Source organism: Prionailurus bengalensis, chromosome F2 (assembly GCF_016509475.1).
Source record: "Prionailurus bengalensis isolate Pbe53 chromosome F2, Fcat_Pben_1.1_paternal_pri, whole genome shotgun sequence".
In the NCBI taxonomy this organism is placed as follows: Eukaryota; Metazoa; Chordata; class Mammalia; order Carnivora; family Felidae; genus Prionailurus; species Prionailurus bengalensis.
In genome coordinates, this window is record NC_057353.1 from 28,988,563 (window position 1) to 29,014,886 (window position 26,324).

Below are 26,324 nucleotides of genomic sequence, written 5' to 3' on the forward strand. Positions count from 1 at the left end.
AAAACTTTATGACTTACAGAATTGTTCTTACTTCTAAACAAGTATACATGAAAGAATACTCAAGATTGATTAATTTCATTATTAGTTTACATTGATAATCAGAATAATACTACCTTTCTGCCACCAGACTTCTAGGAGAAGACAAAAAAGTTTAAAAAAAAAAAAAAAGAATGCTTGCCAACTTTGCAAATGCTGAGTTTTAATTGCTAATTTACTTTTGTTAATTTACAATGGGCAGTAAAATGGTTAAGTGCTGTTCTTATCAATATCTGCTCTTTCAAGAAAGTTTGCTGAGAAGTGGAAATACTACCGCTAGTCATGAGGTTTTTGTTTGCTCAAGGATTAGTAAGGCAAAGAGAGCCAAAGGCCAGCTCTAGAACCTGTGTGATGTTATATGTTATCCTAATATATCATTAAATGAAGGCTCTGCTAAATCTTTTAAAAAGAAGTTGGTACAAGTCTCTCTTTTTTTTTTTAATTTTCTTAATGTTTATTTTTGAGAGAGAGACAGAGTGCTAGTGGGGGAGGGACAGAGAGAGAAGACACAGAATGCAGAGCAGGCTCCAGGCTCTGAGCTTTCAGTACAGAGCTGGACATGGAGCTCAAACCCATGAACCGTGAGATCACGACCTGAATCAAAGTCAGATGCTGAACCTACTGAGCCACCCAGGGGCCCCTAGAAGTCCCTTATTTAACTTCGTTCTTAAGAAACTATTTTACAATGTCATAAAATCATTTTTTTAAATATTTTTATCAAGTCATTTTTGCCAAAGTACCAATGGAAATACAAGATCATCATTTACATGCTATAAATCAGGTGTTAACTTCCTGTTTTCTTCTGAAAAGAATCATTAAATTTTTTTGCACTCCATTTTCTCTGCCATCATTGAATTTTCCTATATTCAACTACTATTAGTATTTCCTGCTATTTCAGACCTGACCTGAGCTTTTCTCTTCACTAGGTAAAGTGCCAGATTACAGAATACTGTCATGTAGATATATTTTCACTGGTTTAAAAAATGTACTCTGTGAGAGCAGCAAAAAAGAGTAATTCCAGACCCTCATCTGCTTTTGTGTTGAGGGTCCCTGGACCTCTTCCCATTAGATGAGCATTTGCTTCCTGCTGGAATACCTAAAGAGGTGGGAAGTTGGTGCCTCACATCGCAGCCAGTTCCATTTTGGGACACCCATAATAATTTTATATAGAACATTTATTTTTAAATAGACCGATCTACATCGCCCATTATTATTATTATTATTATTATTATTATTATTTTGAAGGGGACAGAAGGGCAGAGAGCGAGGGAGAGAGAGAGAATCCCAAGCAGGCTCTGCACCGTCAGTGGGGCTCAAACCCACGAACCATGAGATCACAACCTGAGCTGAAATCGAGAGTTGGATGCTCAACCAATTGAGCCATTCTTCTGAGTAGCTGATTCTAACTGATTTCTCAGGCTGTGCTGCATGATCTCATTCCTCTTCTCTGACTCAGGTACTTCAACCACTCCACTCTTTTTCTTGTAAAACAGTGTTCTTCCAGCAGTTTCTCATGTGTTAGATTTCCTCAATCCTCTCAACCCAGCAACCTGTATCCTTCAGGCCCGCTCTTTTTCAGTAATGGACTGTCAGGAATCTGTTCCCAGCTCAGAGTTTGGTCACACAGAGCCAGATCTTTCCCTAGCCAGACTACACATAGGTCCAACCCCACGGGATACTGCCCTTATCTACACACACTGGGTGGGAGGGAGGCACTAACAGCACAGGACCCAAGGCTTGTTGTGTGGAGGGAATCGTGTGAAGCATTTAGCCCAGAAGCTGATATATAGTAAGCATTTAGTAAATATTAGCCATGTATGTAATTTAAACATCGAATCCTGCTCTATTGTCAGCGTCTGGTGGTGGAATGTCTCACAGGAACTTCTCTGCTCCCAGGCATGGGTCCTTGGGCTTCCTGCCTTGGAAATGTAGCAGCCAGAACCACTGGGAAGGTGAAGAGCTTCCCCAAGGATGACTCTTCCAAGCCTGGCCACCTCCCTGCCTTCCTGGGATACAAGGCTGTCATGGCTCACATAGTATGAGAGGTCCACAGGCCAAGATCCAAGGTGAACAAAGAAGGATGTTGTGGAGGCTGTGGCCATTGTGGAGACGCCACCCACAGCGGTTGTGGGCAACATGGACTGTGTGGAGACCCCTGGAGGCCTCTGTGCCTTTAAGACCATCATTGCCATGAGCACATCAGTGATGAATGCAAAAGGTGCTTCTATAAGAACTGGCCTAAGTCTAAGAAAAAGGCCTTCACCAAGTACTGAAAGAAGTGGCAGGAAGATGATGGCAAGAAGCAGCTAGAGAAGGACTTCAACAGCAGGAAGAAGTACTGCCAAGGTGATCTGTGTCATCGCCCACACTCAGATGCACCTGCTTCCTCTACACCAGAAGGCCTGCCTTACGGAGATCCAGGTGAATGGAGGCACTGTGGCCAAGAAGGTGTCCTGGGCCCGTGAGACGCTAGAGCAGCAGATGCCTGTGAACCAAGTGTTTGGGCAGGATAAGATGATCGATGTCATTGGTATCACAAAGGGCAAAGGCTACAAAGAGGTCACCAGCCACTGGCATACCAATGAGCTACCCTGCAAAACCCACGGGAGGCTGTGTAAGGTTGCCCGTATTGGGGCATGGCATCCGACTCAAATGGCCTTCTCTGTGGCTTGGGCTGGGCAGAAAGGTTACCATCACCACACTGAGATCAACAAGAAGATCTACAAGATTGGCCAGGGCTACCTCACGTAGGATGGCAAGCTCATCAAGAAAAATGCTTCCACCGACTATGATCTGTCTGACAAGAGCATCAACCCTCTGGGTGGCTCTGTCCACTACAGTGAAGTGACCAATGATGTCATCACGCTGAAAGGCTGTGCAGTAGGAACCAAGAAGCCAGTGCTTACTCTCCACGAGTCCTTGTTGGTGCAGACTAAATGGCGGACCTTGGAGAAGACTGACTGTAAATTCATTGACACCACCTCCAAGCTTGGCCATGGCTGATTCCAGACGGCGGAGGAAAATACAGCTTTCATAGGACCACTTAAGAAAGACCAAATTACAAAGGAAGAAAGAGCTTAACATCAGCAGCTGATTGTGCAGCTGGTGGAATCTCAATAAAAATTATTTTCCAGTGGTGGGGAGGTGAGGGATAGAATCCTCTTTTTTATCAACATACTGTGGGAAAGAACTGTCACCTCCTGCATCCTGAATACCAGAATACTCTTAATGTAGCCCAAATCCAGATTCAGCTCCCTCATTGTACATGGCTCACTCATACTGAGATCATCAAAACTCCTGAATCTTTTATATACATGCTCCTAGCTGACCACATCTTTCTCATCTGCACTCGAACAGTTTGTTTTGCTGTTGTTATTCTTAGTGTGGTTTTCAAAAATTACTTAATTTTAATATGTTAAGCGCAACCTATGGAAATCATTTTGGATTCTGTGTACTCACTGTACTTTCCAGCTGAATGGAACTCCTGGAAACTCCAGTTGTTGTTTGCATCCCTGCTTCTGAGACTTTACAGGATACAGTGTATTCTTTGCCAAAAAGAATAGCTTCATTCCTCACAGCTCCTTGCCCGGCTGGCCTGGGAGCAGCTGCAAGTTCCCAGTTAGCTTCAGGCTTTGCATGGTGTTCTAGGCTTCCATGAATCCTCTGGTGGTTCCTCTTCCTTATGCAACCCATGTGTGTTTTCTGGTGGGGCCACTTTTCACATATTGTTTGCTCAGTAAAACTGTGGGTCATGTCAATGCCAATCAACTCTCACCCTCCAGTTTACTGTATCAGTTACCATGTCCCACCCATCAGGCCCATGGGAGGTGATGGAGTTGCTAGAGAAGATATTTATGAGGTTTATACAAACCCCCATTCCCTACCTCTAGCATTAAACTTAGACTTCCAAAACACATGCTCACTTTCTCCCTTTTGAGAGGACAAAATACTTACAAGTCAAAATTCTAGTTAATTGGGTTATCTTGGACAAATTTAGGAACTTTTCTGGACACAATAAAATGGGGGGGGGGGTTGGACTGAGATTACCCCAGTTGCCTAAGGAGCAGAGAATTCTGTAATTCATCTTAGTTCTGCTTCCACTGAAAAATTAGTCTCGTGTTAGGGTCTCTCCAGTCCTGTGGGATTACAGTATCAGTATTGTCCAGCTTTATTGTTTGTTTGTAGCTTTGAACCAACAATGCAAAGTGATCCATGATGATCATAATTTCCAACACAAGCCCACAGCAAAAATACCTTGGGTGTCTCAACATTTTCAATTTTCTGGGGTGAAATACTCACTTCCAAAAAATTATTTGCATATAGAAAATTATTGCTTAAATGATATGCAATCTGAGTTCCACACTTAGACATGTATATACTTATTTACTGGAATTCCCCATTGGTTGCCCCATGAGACACCTCACACCTAACATCTTTCCACACAAAATGCCTCCTCTTCCTGAATGGTTTTGGTGAGCAGCACTACCAGAGCATTGGTTGAAGGAGTCAAACCAGATGTCTTCCCTTCCCTTCAGTCCCCCTGCTCATCCTGCCTTTGTCCCTCTACCATTTGGTCATCAAGCACTATTGAAACAAGTTACTCTATATCAGTCAAAACCACCTCCTCTTCCTCTCCTCTGCCACTGCCTGAGTTCATGCCTTTCTCTGTAACCGCCTCCATGCTCACAGTCCTCCTGTCTGTCCTCCACCATGCTATGCTGCCAATGCAATCAATCAAAACAACAAATCTGGGGGTGCCTGGTGAGCTCAGTTGGTAGAGCATGCAACTCTTGACCTTGAGGTTGTGAGTTTGAGTAACCTTATCCTTTAATTCCAAGCTCATACACTCTTCCTTTGTGAAGCCTTCCTAAGAGACAGTCAGTCTCTGTGTCCCACTCCTTCGTTAGAGAGTAAATATCTGCTTCCTCGTCTGACCCCCTCTTTTGTTCACAGTGGAAACTGTGGGGGCCTTTTTTTTGTCTTTGTATTTGTAAGATTAGTACAGGACCTGTAACATAGTAGGGCTCAATAAAAGTCTGTTAAATAAAAGAGAAACCAAACAAGAATGCCTAGTAGGACTGACACTAAATAATTAAAATCATTAGCTCTGCTGATCACATGATTTGCAAGGCCTATGACAAAGTTCCAGAGGAAGAAGGCATCACTGGTGTCCCTCATTATGTCATCATTTGCATGCCTGCTTCTAGAAAATACTGTAGAATGGCGTTTGACTAGGGTGGCAGTGCTAAGCCTCTATGATTGGGGCATGGTGACCTGCCAAAGATATCCATCCCATCAACCTTCTTGAGCACTTTATGCATTGTTATTAAGAAGAAAAACAAGCTCTTCTCATTGCAGCAGGTCAAAAGTAATCACCTCTCCCTAGTGATAGGTCCCACTAAAATCTGCTTTGGGGGAACTTGGCTGCACATGGATATTCAAAACACACAAAAGCAATGAAACACATAAATAAATATACATATAAATAATCTCAATCTCAGAGAAAATGTACAAGTACAGCATAAGAAACCTTCTTTCCTTTCCCATTTGAGAGTAAGTAAATGGCTGCCATTATGCCCCATTAATCTCCAACACTTCAGCGTGTATTTCCTATCAAGTAAGACATTCTCCTATATAACCACAATATAACCATTAAAATCAGGAAATTAATATTGATACTTTACTATAATACAATTCTCAGGGTCTACTCAAGTTCCATCGTTATTGCAAGCATGCACTTTGTAAGAAAAAGAGGCAGTCTTAAATTCAGATCTTGCAAAACAGACACCACATTTAGTTATCATGTCTCCTTAGTTTTGTTCTATCTGGAACAGTTCTTGGTCTTTCCTTGACTATCCTATCATAAGCATGACCTTTTCAATGTTTACAGGCCATTCATTTTGCATAATGTTCTTCAGTTTGGGTTTGTCTGGTTCATCTTCATGAGTAGGTAGGAATATCACAGAAGTGATGGTGATGTGTTCTCATTTTATCCTATTCAAGTGACATGTGATGTGTATCTGTACCATTACGGTGACATTAACTTCGATCACTTAAGCTCCTATCTGCTTGGCTTCTGCACTGTGAAATTATTTTTTTCCCTTTTGTAATTAATAAATAGTTTGTAAGGGGGTTTTGATATTATGTATCACTCCTCATCAAACTATTAACTTAGTCATTACTTTTTTTTAAAGCTAATTTATTTATTTTGAGAGAGAGACAGAGAATGCAAGTAGGGGAGGAGCAGAGACAGGGGAGAGAACCCCAAGCCTGCCCTGCACTGTCAGTGTGGAGCCCAATGCAGAGCTTGAATTCACAAACCGAAAGACCATGACCTGAGTTGAAGTTGGAGGCTTAACCAACTGAGCCACCCACACACCCTTAATCACTACTTTTTAAATATATGTTTGAACTCATGTTTTTGTACTTTATTCAATGCATTACAAATTTTTTTTAATGTTTTATTTATTTTTGAGGAGGTGGGGAGAGGGGCAGAGAGAGAGGGAGATGCAGAATCCCAAGCAGGCTCCAGGCTCTGAGCTGTCAGCACAGGGCCCGATGCGGGGTCGAGATCATGTACCATGAGATCATGACCTGAGCCAAAGTCGGATGTTTAACCAACTGAGCCACCCAGGTGCCCCCATTTTAGTCTGCTACTATTATTATTCGTTTTCTTTCTCACATTGCCCTAGATTTTTCCAGTAAAAGTCCTTATAAGGTGGTCTCTGTGTCCCCATTATTCTTTGAGCACTTCTTTATTCCAGGCTGTACAAGAAGTTCCAGACTCATCTCGTACTTTCTCTACAGCAGTACTGAAGTCAACCAATTCTCCAAGGACCTCTGAAGAGGGACACTTAGAAACCAAGATGTGAATGCTAGATGCATGCAATGCTATTGGGAGTGCCACTGCTCCCAGACCCTCTCAGGGGACAAAGCTAGGAATATACATATTTGAATTTGAATATCTCGCTCCCTCTCTTTCTCTTTTGTCTGTCTATTGAAAACCATGAGTTCACACCCCAATCTTCAATTCCAGCCCAACACCATTATCCTTAATATTTTCTTACTTGTCAATCAATGTAATGATTCCTCTATAGCTGACACAACTACCTCCATCCCTGTGGATGCCCTCTTCACCACCCGCATGCCAGACAGCTCCTTCACATGGACACACTCTTCACTTGCTTAGGCTCTGACACCCAACCTGGGCCACCAGGAATCTACTAGTGCACCCACATCATTCACCACCTTGCTCAATCCCACCTAATAGGTTTTGGACCAAATTGAACATGGCTCAATTCCTAGTCTCTGGACTGTGTCTGTGACCTCTTGCTTTCTAGGTATACGTCTTAGTATAAACTATGGCTCTAGACTACAGATTTTGTTAGCCTCCTCTCAAGAACATTGGAGCCCTATTCCAGCCTAAGGCTTTAAAAGCTGAAAATCTAATACTTCCCCGCTACCTCAGATGGGGGGCCATCCTTATTCTCTGTTACCATATAAGAATCACAGTCCTGGCCTGATCTGCTTAGTAGCAGACCTAGAATGTGTCAGGCCACAGCTTTATCATGCTCACTGCTCTAAGTTTTCTTCTCATTTTTGGCCCACAGACATTTAAATCTTGTCTTGGGCACAGTAAAATATCCTTACAGATTTCTCTTTTTATACTTTATGTAACATTGCTATGTATTTGGAATACAGAAAACTAGACAAAATCTGGGAAGAGGTAAGAAATGGGAGAGAGTTTCTGTATCTTTCAACAGGATGATAGTATAGGTAGAAAGGGTCATAAGTTAAAGTGCAAAAATCCTTTTAAGAAGCAGTATGGAGTTTGACTCCTTTGTTGTCATTTTTATTATTAAGACTATGAGTTCTGTGGGAGAGAGTAAGAGGGGTGCTGCTGAGGGGCTCCCTGGGTCTGGCCCTCAGCTTTGAAGCACTGTGCTCAGAGCTGATGGGCACTCAGAACCTGCACTAATCCAACTTCAATGCCTTTATTTTGATGCTGACTAAGGTAAAGTTTCAGGTATGTATTGCACTGGTCCCTTTTAATGCCCTGGAAGCAATTTCATATTTGCCATTTTATATTTCTTTTCTCAAAAAGAGCCCCCCTAATTCTAAAAATGTTTACAATTCTGGATCTGTCCCTCACAAATTCTGGATCTGTCCCTGTAAGGAACTTACGGTTAAGTCTCAGTGTAAATTTCCAATGAAGGAAGGTAATTTTCTAGAGAGCATATGAGTTAATGGAGGCTGAATTAATCCTAAGAAGGTTCCTAGGTTGCTTTGAGAGCAAGAGAGATGGGTGATCTTGGGGGTAGTTTATGTCGACCATGTAAATTTCAAAGCTATTCTGACTCACGTATGGAGTGTGTCTATAATTCCTGCGTGATCAGTTTTGTATCTCTTGACTATCTCCTTCCAAAAGAATACTTTATTAACTGTGCCTCAAATCTTACTTTTTCTTTCTTTAGGATTCCATATACACCACCTCTTGCCAGTTCTTAATTAACACATTCTTTTTTTGTTAGTGGGTAAAATAATTGATTAAGTAACAGCTTTCAACTCCTCTTCCCTGCTTGCCCCTTGATCAAAATCTGACTGTTCCCTAATGCTTTCAACTTTATATTCACTGATCATCATCTAGGCTGGATTAATTCTATCATCTACTCTACAGATTTGCTGATCCCAGTTTAGTTCTCTGAAGGCCATCTTGTTTCCAGGTTACAGGGTCATCTATTGTCCCCGTGCATTAGGCTTTGAAACTGTAAACACAATTTGAAATTAAAAATAGTTAAATAATTTAAAAATTGGGAAAAAATCCTATAGAAAGTAGACATGTAAACGGTTTCTCCCTTTATTAAAAGCTTTACTGGGGAAAGCTTCTGGAAGGCCTCAAATATAGAAGAGGCACCTACATTATACTACACAGACAGCAAAAGCAGAATATCCACAGATAGGCAGAAGATACACTTTGCACTTTCTCTGGATGAAACATCAAGCATTGTGGATTAATTCCGTCGTAGGCAACCACTGCTTTAGGTACACGGTGCCCACAGCAGTATACCTAAAGCAGTAACAGAAGACTTCTTTCCAAAGAGCTTAAATCTAACTCAAGAGTAAAACATACAAATGCAACATGATTCTGGTTATTTTCAAATTATCAGTAATTGTTAATAATTATTGGAGATAAGCCAAAGAGGTGAAGCCTGAAAGAAATTAATAACAAAAACAACAATGATGGCTGTCATTTATGAAGTCCAACTAGGAGATACTACCTGTGGTGGTATTCTTAATATCTACATTTTACAGATGAAGAAACTGAGGTTCAGAGAGGTCTGACCAAGATCACATGGCCAATGGAAAAGGAGAATTATCATTCAAATCATTACTCCACATGGGCAAGTCAAGAGTTTGAGAAGAGTTTGAAAAGCAATCCAGGGGAAATGAGGTGAACAAGGCAGCCAAGGACCACCAGGCTGATTTAGTCAGAGGGCAGATCTAAAGTGGAAGACAGGAGGCAGCAGAAGGGTAAGGGAGGGGGTTAGCTGCCAGCTGAGAAGAGAAGGGGGCTGAGAGGTTCTCAAAAATTTAGCCCTTTGGAGTTGATGTGATAAGCATGCAAGAATCAACCAGGGGGAGTGATCCTCTTCTCATATAGCATTTTGCAGACCTGGCATCTAAAGACCTGGTGGGAAAAAGAACAGTCCTTGCAACCAGTAGTGTCATTAAAAAAGAGTCTACGTTGAAGAATATTTATCCATCATCTAGGATGTACCTAAATACACAGTAAACAAAGATATCAGCAAAACAGTAACAGTGCAGTGTAAATGCTATAAATGCCACAAACAGGGTGACAATAGGGTAACCGGGGGAGGGGAACCAACTTTAGATAGGGAGATATTGGTCAATGTACCTTTTAACCACTCCCTATTCACGCAAATAGGAAACATGAATGAATCTCAGTGACTTTTTCAGAAATACATAAAAAGTGAAATATACATATGAAATGTACCTCATATATATGTGTGTATATATGAATTAAATATACACATATTTAATTACATGAAACTACAAAGGTGTTGCATATTTTTATAAGTGTTCCTTATTGTAAAATTAGCTATAAGGAATGTGCCCTTGAAAACCATCAAAAAGAATATAAACTGAATTCAAAGTCTATGATTTCATAGGGAAGTTTCCAATTAGAAGGAAATATTTGGAACACATTTTGAAAGACTTAGAGAATAGTGGCATTATAAGGCAACGTTTCCATTTCAAAGTACAAACAGAGTTTGAAATCTGCTGGCTTCACTAGAACATTTTTTTTTAATGTTTATTTATTTTGAGAGAGAGAGTGAGAGCAGGGGAGGGGAGGGGCAGAGAGAATCCCAAGCACGGTCCAGGCTGTTAGCAAGGAGCCCAATGGCAGGGCTTGATCTTACAACCGTGAGATCATGACCTGAGCAGAAATCAAGACTCAAAGGCTGAGCGGACTGAACCACCCAGGTGCCCCTTCACTAGAATATTTGTTAGTGAAAGTTGTGCTGTTAAAGAATAATCCCAGAGGTATCTGAAATTCCTACAAACTCCAGGAAATGCAAGTGCCCTTGGAGCATGCAACCTAAAAGGAGTTGGTTTCCTAAAAGCAAAACACCCTCAGATGTATCCCAGGTGTCCCACGCTCAGAGAGAAAAACATGAAAGGTCACAGATGTGAAAATTACAAATGAATCAACAAGATCCACTCAGTCTTGATAGCAGGCACCCCAGACTCCAAGATGGCATCATCTGTACCCGGGAAGGAGAAGAAGCCCATGGATGTCAAACTAGGAGGGCTGCCGAGCTGGATAATGATGTGGGATTTCACCCCAAAGGTGCTGCTGGAGCATTTCAAAGAGGTTACTACTAGTATTACATCGAGTATGTCAATCTGAAGAAAGGGGTATCGCTGGGATTTCTATGGTGCTGGCAGCTTATGTGCTTTTCAACTACTGTCGTTGCTACAAGGAACTCAAACAGGAGTCGCTAGGCAAGTACCACTGAAGAGGGCCCAGCATGGAGGCACATTCTGCATTCCTGACCATGATCTTTGCCTGGCACTCTTGAATCCTTACATATTCTAATTTAGAGTTAATACCTACTAAAAGATGACTTGTACATGGAAAAAAATCCACTCAATCTTTCTTTCATTAAAATAATACTAACCCAGCAAAAGAAAAGAATTATGGAGCAGAGGTGGCTATACCACAGGGCTACAGGAGTTTAAGCTTTGGGATCTCCTACCCCCCTGCTGCTGTCCCCCAATTTGCAAGACCCCCTTCCAAGATCCTATAAGGGATCTAGCAATGTATTTCTCAAGATGATATGTTTTTGAAAATTTAGAGAAAATTTTTAGTTCAATTTCTTTTTTTAAATGTTTTATTTATTTTTTTAATGTTTTAATGTTTGTTTATTTTTGAGAGAGAGAGACACAGGGTGCAAGTGGGGGAGGGACAGAGAGATGGAGACGCAGAATCCAAAGCAGGCTCCAGGCTCTGAGCTGTCAGCACCGGAGCCTGATGTGGGGCTCAAACTCACAAAGAGCGAGATCATGACTTGAGCCAAAGTCGAATGCTTAACCGACTGAGTCACCCAGGCACCCCTCAATTCTATTTCTTACCCCATATTGTATAAACTTCAGGCTCTAGACCCTGGATCCTGCTGACTGAATGCCTGCCTTGTACAACACACTACATTCAATGCTGGAGATACAAAGATGAACAAGGCACATCCTTCCTAGGGAGAAGCTTGGTGTAAAACAGAAACAAGAAAAATAATTGCAGTGGGACACCTGCTTGGTTGTGGACTGTACAATGGGAACAGAAGCCCAAGGAATGCTCTTCTGTTGTTGTTATTAGCCTATTCATTAAAAATTTAAGCTTGGATTTCTTTTTTTAAGTGGTGAATGTCCATTCATATGACACTTAAAGTAACACAGGAACTTGGGACAGTCAGGAGAACCGAAAGCACCAAAAGTATTCAGGTAATCCATAAGGTTCACATATAAGAGCATACATAAGGAGATAAGAATGGAAAAAGAAGGGCAAGAGTGTGGGGCTTGGAGTTCCAGGTAAGGGACTCTCGCCTCTGTTCCAGATGGGCTTTCAGCAGAATATTACTATAAATAAGCACTGCTTTAGAATGGCAGTTGTGTTGGGGTGCCTGGTGGCTCAGTCGGCTGGGCGGCTGACTTCGGCTCAGGTTATGATCTTGGCGGTCTGTGGGTTTGGGACCCATGTCGGGCTCTGTGCTGACAGCTCAGAGCCTGGAGCCTGCTTCCGATTCTGTGTTTCCCTCTCTCTCTGCTCCTCCCCTGCTTGCGCTCTCTCTCCCTCTCTCTCTCTCTCTCAAATAATAAACATTAAAAAAAAAATTTTAGAATGGCAGTTGTGCATGGAGCTGAGCTGGTTGAATGGAGACGTGCTGGCAGAGCAGTTAAGAAAGTCTGGTCCAGGTAGTAGCAGCAGAATGAAAAGTAAGGGATGGGCTTAATAGACACAGGAGAAGAATCAGAACTTCAAACCTGATTTGGATGTGATGGCGGGAGGCCTAAGAAGGAGCCTCACATTACTCCGAGGCTTGGTGGACAATTAATAAGGTAAAAATTAATGACAACTCAAGAGGAAGACTGTCTGATTTGGGGAGGAAGATGGTAAGTTTGAGCTCAGCTTCATTACTTCTGAGATACTAGTAGGTCAACAAAGTGAAAATGTCTCATTCTTTGCTACTCAGTGTGGTCTGTTGGGCAGCATCATTGGGACCCCCTATGAACTTATTAAATATGCAGTGCTTAAGCCACAGTCCTGCTGAATCTAATCGGTATTGTAAATCTGCACATGTAAAGCCCTGGGATCTGTCTTGGGTCCAAACTGCTCAGGACATCACCAAACTTCCTCTATTCTGGGGGTTAAAACTTCCAGGTTTTAGGACCTGTTCTATAGATGTGATTGGTACAAAGGAACCGCAGAAAAAAATAGATTTTTAAAGTTGTGTGGGACCCTTTAAAAACTTCTGCCTATGCAGTATACAAAAGCCAAACAAACACCTGCGGACCATGTGTACAGCTGTCACGGCCAGCTGACTCATCTACCCATCTGCCTGTTGCATCACACATTTTCCTCTGTAATTAAGGGCAGTGATAGTAACATCAAAGAGAAAATAACTTACAGGGATGGTAATGAACTTGTCAAATTGTAAGAATTTGGGTATAGACAATAAGTGAGAATTTGAGTATAATGCCATAATTATAAAATCAGTATCTTATACTCTTCAAAACTCTCCATGTTTATAAATACTGATTTTTCCTTGTTAATCACATAAGTCAATTCTTCAAGTTCACCCTAAGACAGATATCTGTGTGTAAGAAATCACCTCCCAGACTCACCAGAAAAAGCAAACATAACTATGACATTTTCTAATATCCAGTTTTTGCAAATGCACAAAAAAATCCTTTCCTTTTCTTTTTCACTTCTGCTGTCTGAAGAGTATTTATACAATAGTGCGATGCTATCTTTTAAACTTGGAATATGATTTGGCATGCCAGTTGAATGTGTTGGGAATGGGTTTTTAAGGAAAGTTCACTCTAAGTAAAATAATGTGTATAACAGCATGTGTAACCAGTAAAGACCATATCACAATATGCTACTATACTGCGATTAGATATACTCAGACTAGTGACCTAATCACTCAATTATTCTGAACACCAACCATGTGCCAAGAATTTGGCTAGACATTTTACACATATGAACTCTTTATAAGCACCTTAAGATCTCAATTGCACAGAGTTCTTGGATGTTCATATTTTCCTGAAATCTTCAACAAAAGGGAAAAAAAATTAAAGGTGACCCTCATTTGGAGAATATGCAAAGGCAATATGTTTACCAACGGTATGAATTTTATTTTTATTATTAGTTTTTTAATTTTAGAGACTGAGTGAGCAGGGAAGAGGGGCAGAAGAAGGGAGTGAAAGAATCTCAAGCAGGCTCCATGCTCAGCTCAAAGCCCGAAGTGGGGCTTGATCCCACAATCCTGGGGTCATGACCTGCGCTGAAATCAAGACTCAGATGCTCAGCTGACTAAGCCACCTAGGCACCCCATGCCAACTGTGTGAATTTTAAAAGAGGGTGTAAATGAAATGTCACTGTTTCATGGGCATAGACTGCTTCAATCAGCACCAGAACTATTAGGACAAACCATATATGACATTGCTGCCCAATGTCAAACTGGCATTTAGTAACCAACTGTTGGCCAAATAGAATTTCATATGGTTCAGCTTATACTGTAATTAGGTAATTTCTCTTGGGCCAACTCATGCTGTAAGTAGACAACAAAATCAAAAGTGAAGCCCAGAGTGAACATCTAAGATTATTTTCTTTCCTGTGGTTGATTTTCAAAGTACAGTCATCTCTCTAATGCTATTGCTACACAGACTCTTAGTGTCAACTCTGAAACCTGACTGCCAAGAGAGAACCTAAATTTCATGACGAACCACGGGTCAGAATGCCCTTGTCTGATCATTGCTCCAATCATCAGAGAAAAGTTGACAGATAGTGTGATAGGGTGGATGTCAACCCCACAGAAAAAACATTTTTTGTTTCTTTGACTGAAAAGGTACATGTGATTTTTCAGCTTCTTTGAACTAAAAATCTAAAAACTTAGAAGGCAGGGGAGCCTGGGTGGCTCAGTCGGTTAAGTATCCCACTCCACCTCAGGTCATCATCTCATGGTTCATGGGTCTGAGCCCCATATCAGGTTCTCTGCTATCAATCAGTACAGAGCCGGCTTTGGATCCTCTGTCTGTCTGTCTGTCTGTCTGTCTCTCTCTCTCTCTCTGTGCCATCCTCCGTTCATGCTCTCTCTCTCAAAAATAAATAAATACTAAAAAAATAATAATAGGGGCACCTGGGTGGCTCAGTCAGTTGAGTGTCTGACTTGGGCTCAGGTCATGATCTTACGGTTCCTTGAGCTGGAGCCCTACATTGGGCTCGCTGCTGTCAGCGCAGAGCCAGCTTTGGATCCTCTGTCCCACTCCCTCTGTCCCTCCCCCACTCATGCTCTCTCTCTCAAAAATGAATAAACATTAAAAAATAACTTAAAAAACCCTAAAATGCAAAGACCTAAGGGTAAATGGTATCTCCTTGTCTAAAAATCTGTTGCCAAAAAAGCTGACCTGACACAAATAAGAAGCTAACTATGTTTATTTTCAAGATATCTTATTTCATGAAATCAAATATTGAATGCATGGCCAATTCATGCCTGTGAGTGTAGGGTTAATTTTGTATCGTGGCAGGATAATGGGATGAATACATTCTCCAACAGTTACAGGGGGGGAGAATATTGTTTTCTGGGAGGGTTGTTGTTTTTTTAGGAGATACTATATATATCACATTTTAAATTGTATAAAACCTTAAATGGTCAGACAAGGGTCAGCAGAGTGAGTGTAATTAACTCATTAATTACAAAATCCTCCAAATGTATTATTTCCAAGTTAAAAAAAAAGAAAAACAGGACAGGAAATCAAAAATGGATGACACTGAGGGTGGGGTGGGGGAATGGGCAAAATGGGTAAAAGGGAATGAAAGATACAAGCTTCCGGTTATGGAATGAGGAAGTCACCAGGATAAAAGGCACAGCCTAGGGCATATAGTCAATGGTATTGTAATAGTGTTGTATGGTGACAGATGGTAGCTACACTTACGGAGAGCAAAGCATGTTGAATCACTATGTTGTACGCCTGAAACTAATGTAATATTGTGTGTCAACTATATTTAAAAAAATAAGTGACAGAGATTAGTGGTTATGTTAGTACGAGATATAGAAAATAGCATAGTACTAGACAAAATAAACATTCAACAAGTTTAACAAACTATTACTATTACTACAATTGTTATTATTGAATGTGCAGAATTGTCTTTGAAATAATAGCTCATTTTATTTTATTTTTATGTATGTTCATAAGGTGTTAGTTTGGTTTCAGATTTCATCAGTCAGGTCAAGAGAGTAAAGATGCTTTTTTCTGTAAGAAATTATAAAATTAATTATGCATGCAACACATTATCTTATAACTTATATGTTGCAATTGTCAATTCTCATAGCAGAATCTGTACAAAACTGGAATCTGAAAACCTGGATTTGAGTGTGGGCTCTGTACCTAGTGCTAACCAAGGAAAAGTTGCTTGAAGTCTGTGAGCCTTAATTTCCTTATCCACAAAACAATGCCAGCCTATAGCAGCAATAATAGCTAACTTTCAGAGTATGATGTTTCTTCATTGCCAGGGCTTTTCTAAGAACTTTACACACATTAACTCGGTTACTAATATTTCATCTAACATCTAGCATTTACTTAGCAAAAAAGGGGGATTGTGCTGGTCAGTCTCCATTGTCCTCCAACACCTGCCTTGCCCTGCCCTACCAGGAAGCTGACTCCTGCAGATCAGACACTGGGGCTCCAGCCACCAGACTTTCAGTTCAGACAGGGGGTGGCACCAGGAAGTCCCCAGAAGCTGGGAGGAGAGAGATCCTGGGGTATTTCTTCTCCGCTTCCTTCTTGATTTAGCAACCCTATTCTAATTTATGTATGTTGTGGTGTATGGCAGGGGCGGGGGATGGGGGGCTGTTCCCCAAGACTAAATTTCCTGCCTGACAGCCTCTTTTCCATGGTTCCTCTTCTCCCTAGGTTCAGTAAACACCATTTTCTTCTTCAGCCTCTTAGCCCCCTTGGTAACAACTTTCTACGGTTGCCAGTCTTCTGGTACCCCAACATCCCTCTTTTGTTTCCTTAACTCCCTTCCCACATCACCCTAAGGAGTTGTTTCATTAACATGTCTTGATTTGAACCCTTTAAGTGGAATGCTCTTTCTTGCTGGGACCCGGACTCTTACGGGGCTTTACTATTTCAGCATTTTAGTCAACTACATTACTTAGTATGAGAGTATGTTAAACAGAGCTTTGTTTTATTTCATTTTGTTTTTAATGAATTGGTATGTTAGGAAATATGATCTTGCATTTCAGTTGTTTTAAAAAACTAAAAGATTTGTTTCTAATCTGAACTAGTTCACTTTTTTTTTTTTTTTTTTTTTTAACAATCTCTTTCATTTGGTTCACACTTGAAGGAAAGGGTATTTGGGATTTAATTTAGTTCTGGAGTTCAACAAATTAGCCTGCTATATTCCAGTTAATGGTTCATGGTTTGGTATGGTTCAGGTTCAAGCATAAAACCCCGAAATACTGGAAAAGGCAAGTTGGCAAGTTGAAGTATGGTTTCTCTGAGTGGGGCTAATGCACACACTACAAATATGAGGCTACATTCCTACAATGATAGAAACTCAAGGTCATCCTAGTAATAAAACAAAGTTAGTGATTCTCACTTAAATGAATGGTTCATCAGCCCCTGGATTTCCCTGTGTATATAGCTGAGCTTCCTAAACAAAATTATGACAGTGTGTTCATGTTTTCTAAGTGCTATTATATCTCATCTGTTTCTTTCTCAGTGAATTCCCCTCTCAATTAGATCAGTATTTCTCAAAGTATGGGCCCCAGACCACCACCTGGAATTTGCTAGAAATGCAAATTTTTGATCCCCACCCCAGATCTACTATATTAGAAAATCTAGGGGTGGGCCCAGCAATCTGTGTCCTAATAAGCTCCCCCGGTTGATTCTAGTACCCAATGAAGCTTGAGAAATACTGAATTAGATCATACATTTCTTTTTTTTTCAACGTTTATTTATTTTTGGGACAGAGAGAGACAGAGCATGAACGGGGGAGGGGCAGAGAGAGAGGGAGACACAGAATCAGAAACAGGCTCCAGGCTCTGAGCCATCAGCCCAGAGCCTGACGCGGGGCTCGAACTCCCGGACCGAGAGATCGTGACCTGGCTGAAGTCGGACGCTTAACCGACTGCGCCACCCAGGCGCCCAGATCATACATTTCTTGAAGTCAAATCCTATCTAGTATTTCTATGTTAGAATTGGGCTCTACTCAAAATCATGTTGATATTATCAGTTTCATGTGTGTGTGACAAGATAAAAGGGGCAGCTGATGGACTGCCCAAAGACCTAAATGACAGAGCCAGCATTTGAACTTGGGCAATCTAACTCCAGAGCTTAGCTTACTGAGCACAACTATGCTAGAATCCCTCCCTAATGGCCACACAAGAGGTGAGACATGAAGCACTAGGACACTTTGAGCAAAATTTGAGGAACAATATTCATGTAAATTTTTTAACTCTCAAATATCCTTAATATGAAAATGTGATACATATTTAGAATAATATATATTTGCTTCATTTTTTTATCCGGTAGAAAAAGTCAAGATGTAATTTTGTTAATATACATCTAAATTTTCAAGCACAAGTCTCTGGTTATCCTGAAACCTAATGAAGTTTTTACATTTTTGCTATTGAAAGCCAGTTTCTTTGCTTAATGAAAACCAGGCAGAGCTGAACATGAAGAGTACAGCTACAGTCTGTGATAAAGCCATGGACACATAGTTCTAAGCATTCCAAATAGGTTTAACTGTATCTTCTGGCTTTCATATTTCTTTCTTTAGGACAATAGGTCTGTTTTAATTATACATATTTTTGTTTGTTTGTTTTTTGTTTTTGTTTTTGTTTTTTGTTTTTTGTCTGGAGCCAGATCTCATAGCTTCCTGAGAAAAGCATAAAATGGACAGGAAAAGCATGGGTGGGAGTAGGTGGGGTTGATTTCTAATCTAGGGATTCCCTTAGTTGAAACGAATGATGTTTCACTACGCAGGCACATCTTCAATGTCACAATGAATAATGCATAATGGTTTAGAGAAAGATATAATAAAAGATCCCTATGTTCCAAAGCCAGTAATTTGGGCATTATGCTAGTTCCTCCTTCTCTCGCCCCCAAACACAATCTGTCACAAAGCCCTACGGATTCTAGCTGCCAAACCATTCTCAAACCTGCCTTTTCTTTTTCAGTCATATTACAACTGCCTTAATTCAAGACCTGGACTCTCTCCTGCTCCCCTTTGCCTCATTGTCATCACAATTATACTTTTCTTAAGGTCATGCTGTTTCCCTGTTTTCAATGTCACCAACGACCCCTCCCACACCCAGTTGATTAAGTCATTAGCAGGCAACCTCCTGTCTCTTCTCCTTGCTTAACAATGTGCTGTACAAACCAACCTGTTTCATACTTTCCAAACTTTGCTTCCCAGCCTTTTCTCCTACCTGGATTCCCTTTCTCCTCCTGGGCCAAGAGAGCAATACACTGCATTTCTTTCAAAACCTAGCTCAAAGGGAGCTTTCTTCACCCCAGGAGCAGGAATTTCTCTGTCCCTTGCCATCACTACACCTTGAACATTATCTCACAATTCATCGCTGATAATTTTAGTTATTTATTTGTATGCCTTGCTCAGTTCGGATTTCCAGACATTGCACACAATGCCTAACATGAAATAGGACACATAATTTAAGGAATGACCATATTCCTCAATACTGGATAATAGTCTTTGGCTATGTTAAATGATATTGGGTATGCACACAACTTGAAAATCTTTTAACTCTCATGCAAATGATTTCAAAAGCCAGATGCTTGGAGTTGAAATAGCTTCATTGCCTCTGTCACCAATAGCATTTGCTCATTCTTTATCTTCAGTTATGAAGTAAGTACAAAAAATGGTTTTATCAACCACAAAAATCTTCTTCCTATTGTTGGAGTTTTATAACAGTATGGCACAAAGGAATCATAGAGAAAAGCTAGCTGACCAACTTATTTGCCTTATTCTGCTTAAATCACATATTTTGGGTTTTAGTCCAGATATGTCTAGTGTGTCCAAGAAATTTGACTTTGAAAATGAACTTGAATTGACTAAATTATTTGGTGTAGCTATTAACCTCAGAAGTCATATTATAAAAGCTTGAGATATAAAACAAAATGCAAATGTATTAATTAACAATAAAAGATATAGATGTGTTTAGAGACCTTACTATTCCTATCCACTCCTGTTAAACAGGAGGCAAAATTAGAAATCAGAGGGCCATATGTTAAGTGTGGAGTCATAGGAAAGGGAAACTGCCAGTATTATGAGATGTTTCTTCCAGACTAGAAACAAGCCAAATGAACCATCCCTGACTTCGCTGTTAACAGAGCACACTTCTTCTCCGGGACCTGGACGCACTGCGTCTGGTAGGGCAAATGACTTTCTCCTGACCAATGCAGGAGAAATACTACCAACTCTCTGTTTGGGGGGGATGGGTTTGGTCTTTCCTGCTGCCTAGATTCTTGCTTTCTGCTTGCAATTTTCACTTGTTTTTGTTTTGTTTTGACAGGGCATAATAAGGCGACCTCAGAACTCACCCCTCTCACTCTTGATGTTCGCTCCTTGGCCTTTTGTCCTGGCCTGGCCTTGTTATCCTAGTTATGATTTTCACTTCCTCTTAATCACATTACAGGTAGACCAGGGAATAAGGCAATCACCCTGGATAAGACGTAGTCACAGTTTTCTCAGGCATACAGTTATTATTTATCTCATCTATAGGTGACAGGTCTCATCTGCCATACTTTCATACTTTCTGATTTTTGTTCTCAGACAATGGCATTCTGGAAGCACCTAACGGTAGTCCCCTAGATACTGACTATACTTGACACATGATGGTTTTAACAGCTATAGTCCCAAAATAATGTTTTGAAAAGGAAGAGGTAAAATTAAATATGAAGAGCTGAATCTTTCTCATACTGACCCTTCAAAACACTTCTCTTTCTGCCTCTACTCAAAAGCAGAAGATGGGAGGTGACCTTCATAAAGTTATATCGGGTAGAAAAATTACTCACTGTCAGAGGCTAGGAAGAGAGGCTCTCTGTTCACATGATCTCCCCCGTGGTTTTCCGTGGTTGCAAAAGCTCAGAAGAGTGTGTATACAGGTATTCTCTGTGTGGCTCAGGAGTTGACTTCATTTTTTTTTTTTTTTTAATTCTACTCATGGGATGCCTGACTTCTTTTCCAAGGTTGGCCACAATCATTCATGGCCTTGAAGGACATAACTTGTGCATTATCTGCATTATGTTTCATACCTATATAACAGAGATAAAAGATACTTTTGAGTATAAAAGTAGGTTTTGATCTACTATATAGATTGAAACCAGTGTCAGCTTCCAAGAAAAAAGAAATTATTCAATGTATTTTTTAAAGGTTTAAATCCTAGTTGCTCTATTTTGGGCACTTTTCTGAAATGTGATTCCAATTATTTATATAATAGAAAAGAAAAAAGCTAAGCCTCTTTCAGTATGTGACTCACAACTCACTACCCACACACAACTTTTAAAATTATCTTTACACAATATTAGCATATTTTGGAGCTTAACTATACTACAGCTGGCCACTTATTAAAACTTTCAGCTGTTTCTGTGAGGATCACTTGTTTTATGGACCCTTTTCAATAGGTTCATTCACCTTCCCCTGATCTAGATTCTTGATTCTTCCTCCTCATCATAAAATACTCAGAAAGATTGCTTATACATTTGCATTAGGAACTATAAAAAGGGCACAAAAGAAAATGGGCCTTAAAGAAAATTTTAGAGTACACTGACATGCAATACACGAACAGCAAAATAAGGAGAGTGAGTCACTATAAAATTAGTCAATTGGATTCAGAATGTATGTTTTAGGGATAAGTGTATTTAAGGTTCATAAAAGTAGATGAGGCAGATAATACTGACTTACATGTGTAGAATGTGTGGCAATATAATCCAGTGGTGAAGACAAAGGCATTGGAGTGATAGGCCTGGGCTCACAGTCCAGCTTTCCAAATTACTTGCCATGTGACTACTGATGTGACAATATCTTTTGGACCTTTGGCATTTAACTGATCTAGGCCTCCAATCACTCCTCCGTAAAATGGGGTTTCTAATACCTTCTTGTTTGTTGACTGAATGATATAAAGTATAGGAAAGTACTGAGCACAGTGCCTGGACATAGCGAGAGTTCAACAAATAGTTGTGTTTTACTCATATGTGGAACTTAAGAAACTTAACAGAAGACCATGGGGGAAGGGAAGGGGAAAAAAATAGTTTCAAACAGAAAGGGAGGCAAACCATAAGAGACTCTTAAATACAGAGAACAAACTGAGGGTTGATGGGGGAGCAGGTCTAGTAGAGGGGGAAATGGGTGATGGGCATTGAGGAGGGCACTTGTTGGGATGAGCACTGGGGGTGTTGTATGTAAGCAATGAATCACGGGCATCTACCCCCAGAACCAAGAACACACTGTATACACTATATGTTAGCCAACTTGACAATAAATTATATTAAAAAAAATAGTTGTGTTTTAGAATCACTGTGCTTTCTACTTATTCAAAGAGTTTTCAAATGCATCATCTTTTCTGATCTGGATATCAGTTTGGTAGAGAAGATCAACAGGTATTATATACCCTTTATAACCCCCTACACACACACATCCATCTTCCAGTTAGATGAGGAAAGAGAGATGCATAAAATGGAAATGATCTGCTTAAGCTATTGACAGCATCAGCACAAAAACTGAACTAGAACTCTTTCTACTCCGTCTCACCAAATAGGAAGCATAGCCATAGGTGTTCTCGACTCCAGACAGAGTGACACCATGTATGCAATTACTGTTCTCTGACCAGACTAGGAAAACTTTATAGAAAACATTAAAGATTTCCAGGACTATTTGAGCGGTGGGTACAAGGTGACTTTTTAGATGAGGTGTAAGATTGGTGCTTAGCCCTGCTTGGGGAAAATCTCACCAGGGGTGCATTCTAAGGGGATGGACCCTTGATATATGCCAGAGAAGAATAGAGATACATCAATTTCTTCTGCAAGTAGGACATACCCACCCATAGAACTGTAATAAAGATTAACTTGGTTAAAATGCATGAAGGAAGGGCGCCTGGGTGGCGCAGTCGGTTAAGCGTCCGACTTCAGCCAGGTCATGATCTCGTGGTCCGTGAGTTCGAGCCCCGTGTCAGGCTCTGGGCTGATGGCTCGGAGCCTGGAGCCTGTTTCCAATTCTGTGTCTCCCTCTCTCTCTGCCCCTCCCCCGTTCATGCTCTGTCTCTCTCTGTCCCAAAAATAAATAAAAAACGTTGAAAAAAAAAATTTAAAATGCATGAAGGAATTTGTACGTGGAGCTGTTACAGAAGTTGAGACTCTGGACATAAAGAAAGTAGGAAAAATTATGCAGCTCTGTTCTTTTTCCCTTTAATATATGCTATCTCAGATTGTGTAAAATCCTTTTACTTTGTTAGATTGCCTGAATTTAGGTTAGGGAGTCACTGAGGTTAATAGGCATCCATTTATAAGGTATACATAGTTCTAAAGTTTACTTATTGACCAGCCATTTATAAATTAATATGTTGTTTAATCAGATTGTTTTCCTAATTTTTATTTATTTTTAATTTTATTTTTTTAATGTTTATTTTATTTTGAGAGAGAGAGAGAGAGAGAGAGAGAGCGAGAGAGCGCAAGCATGAGTGGGGGAGGGGCAGAGAGAGAGAAGGAGAGAAAGAATCCCAAGGAGGCTCCACAGTGCCAGCACAGAGCCCAACACAGGGCTCAATCCCACAAACTGTGAGATCATGACCTGAGCTGAAATCAAGAGTTGGACATTTAACCAACTGAGTGCGCCCCACTTTTTCTTTAAATGTTTATTTTATTTTGAGAGAGAGAGAGAGGGAAAGTTGCTTTCCTAACTTTTAAATGACACTGAAGAAAAATCAGAATAATTCTGGCAAGAAGAAGAGGCAGATAATTTGAGGATAAAGAGCAATTTGGGTAGTACACAATATTGGGTGTCCAAGTAACATAAGAGTACAGTGTTTTTAAAGGGCAGAGAGTTGCACAGAAGGAGATGGCAGAGTCTCAATATTACTATATGGCAAAATTTTCCAGATTTATGCCTATAACAAGAGAAAGCACAGAAATATTTTTATTCTTCATATTCCTCTTGCATAAGGAGGCCCTTATGCTTCCTGTAACCTTAACTTATGGTCCCACTCACTAATATTTGACTCTACAATGGTTAAACAGATGTTTTGGGCTGGCCTGGGAGACTATATTATTTCTATGGGAAAATTAGTCCCAAGTTTTAAGTAAACAGCCTACAAATGACATTTTTTAAACCTAGGAAATATCTATGTTTATATTATACATACTGATTTAGCATGTTAGTATCTTTAAATAAGAAAAAGGCAATTATAACATCCTTTATCTTTAGCTCTCTACAAATTGAGTACATCTCTTGATTTTCTACTGTTATTGGCCAGTGTATTTTTCTGTATTACTTTACAAATGTAATGAAACAGCAGTAGAAACTGATATGTTTTATATATTTTTAAGGATAGTTCCAGTTATTTAATTACCACCAAATTGGTTTAGGGGAATCGTCCAAAGTAAGGAGACCATCCTCTGGAAATACCTACTATAATGCTTCACAAAAATAAACTACTGAATAAATTCATATATTTAAAAATATATAATTAGCATTATTTACTTGAATCCTTGCTAATCATCAAACTATAGTAAAGATATTGGATCTCTTTTTCTTTTTTTTTAAGATTTTTTTAAAAGTTTATTTATTTTGAGAGAGAGAAAAAGCATCAATGGGGGAGAGGCAGATAAAGAGGAGAGAGCAAGAATCCCAAGCAGGCTCTGTGCTACCAACGTGGAACCCAATGTGGGGCTTGAACTCATGAACTGTGAGATTATGACCTGAGCCAAATTTGGAAACTTAACCAACTAAGACATCCAGGTACCCCTGACTTCTTTTTCTAAATATACTATTTTTCTTTATTTGCAAACCTGACTGCAAAGCCCCAAATATGAATAGCACCAAATTCAGTACAGAAGTTTTCAGAGCAAATGACATTTATTTGGCATTATTCTTATCCTAGATGACGTCCTTCATTTTTCATTGAATTTAAATCACGGTTACAAAATTTATGAGTTAATCTGAGCCAGCTTCTAAAGTATCACATTAACACTGAAGACATTTAAACACAAGGATTTAGACCAATACATCACCACTCAACATGTTTCAGGCCTCTCCCTCTTCATCTTAGTCCAAGTTACCATTATCTCTCATCTGGCATTTTATAATAGCCTCTGAAATTGGATTTCTTTGCTTTCACTCGGCCATCTGCAATCAAGCCCCAACACTGTGGCCAAAGTGATATTTTTAAATAAATTAGATCACATCACTTTTCAGCTTAAATTCCTCCAGGTGCTGCCCACTGCACTTAAAATATTAATTCAAACTTCCAATCATAGCCTATCAGGGTATCCATGACTTAGTTTACCTTTTTTCTTGTCCTTCCTCCACTTATTTCTACCTTCCAACCCTACTGGCTTCTCTGTGTTTCTCAAGGAAGTCTAGTCTGTTTCCTACCTAGGTCTCTGGCACTGTAACTTCCATCAGGAATGTCCTGGCTCTTGGATTTCACAAACCTGGATTCTTTTCTTTCTTTAGGTCTTAGCTATTCCCTGCTTGTCTCTGTAATGTTGCCCCAGACCACCCAGTGCCTCTTTAGAATATGAGCTTGTCTTATTTTCTTCATAGTTTCTGCTACTGCTATGATTATTTTATTTATAGCTCTGTTTGTCTTCCCTCCCCACTACAATTTAAGCTCTCTGAGAACGGGGATCTTGCCTGGTTCTTAGACACTATCACTGAGATCTGTTCCTAGTTACTTAATAGTAGTTGAACTCAGGGTATTTTAAATTCTTATAACCTATATTTTACAATAGGAGGAGACCTTAAATACTACAAAGCAGCATCTTTTCATGTTAGGGATAATAAAGCAGAGCACAGGGAGTTAAAACACATATTTGGAAAGTTGTAAGACCAGTAGTAGAATCCAGTTCTCCTAACTCCACAACTGCACATGGTCTCTCCATTATAGCTAGTTGTCCTGAATTTCCCTAGTTGCCTAATTCTTCAGCTAGCTTGATCATTATTTCTTCCTCTTCCTTCCTTGTACAATTTTTTTCTAAGATTTTGTTTTGTCTATTCATTACTGCTAACATAATTCATTTATTTCTGAGGCTTACTAACTCCATGAAGTGCTTTGTGATGCTAGTTATGAGAAATATCTTACGAAAATAAACCATAATGTGAAAAAAGCCAGTCTCCAGCAGTACTGCACACAGTACATATAACAAAGGCTCAGTTGTGTTGTTGCAGGGAAGAGTCAATAATTAGTAACACATTTCTAAAGGTCTCTCTTGCATAATTTTTGTGTCCAGATGTCTATGACATTTGG

General features: G+C 40.0%; 1 long non-coding RNA gene and 2 pseudogenes across 1 annotated transcript in view; 2 read left to right on the forward strand and 1 right to left on the reverse strand.

Annotated features, from left to right (window-relative positions):
* The first annotated feature begins 1,723 nt into the window (after positions 1 to 1,723).
* LOC122495523 lies at positions 1,724 to 3,135 on the forward strand (annotated as a pseudogene).
* Positions 3,136 to 10,292: 7,157 nt separating this feature from the next.
* LOC122495524 lies at positions 10,293 to 11,142 on the forward strand (annotated as a pseudogene).
* A 9,825-nt stretch (positions 11,143 to 20,967) lies between these two features.
* The window catches only part of LOC122495525, a 46,393-nt gene continuing 41,036 nt past the window's right edge, over positions 20,968 to 26,324 (reverse strand). The window contains exon 5 of the long non-coding RNA XR_006300488.1: positions 20,968 to 21,117. This is a non-coding gene — a long non-coding RNA (uncharacterized LOC122495525). The remainder of the gene's footprint in view (positions 21,118 to 26,324) is intronic.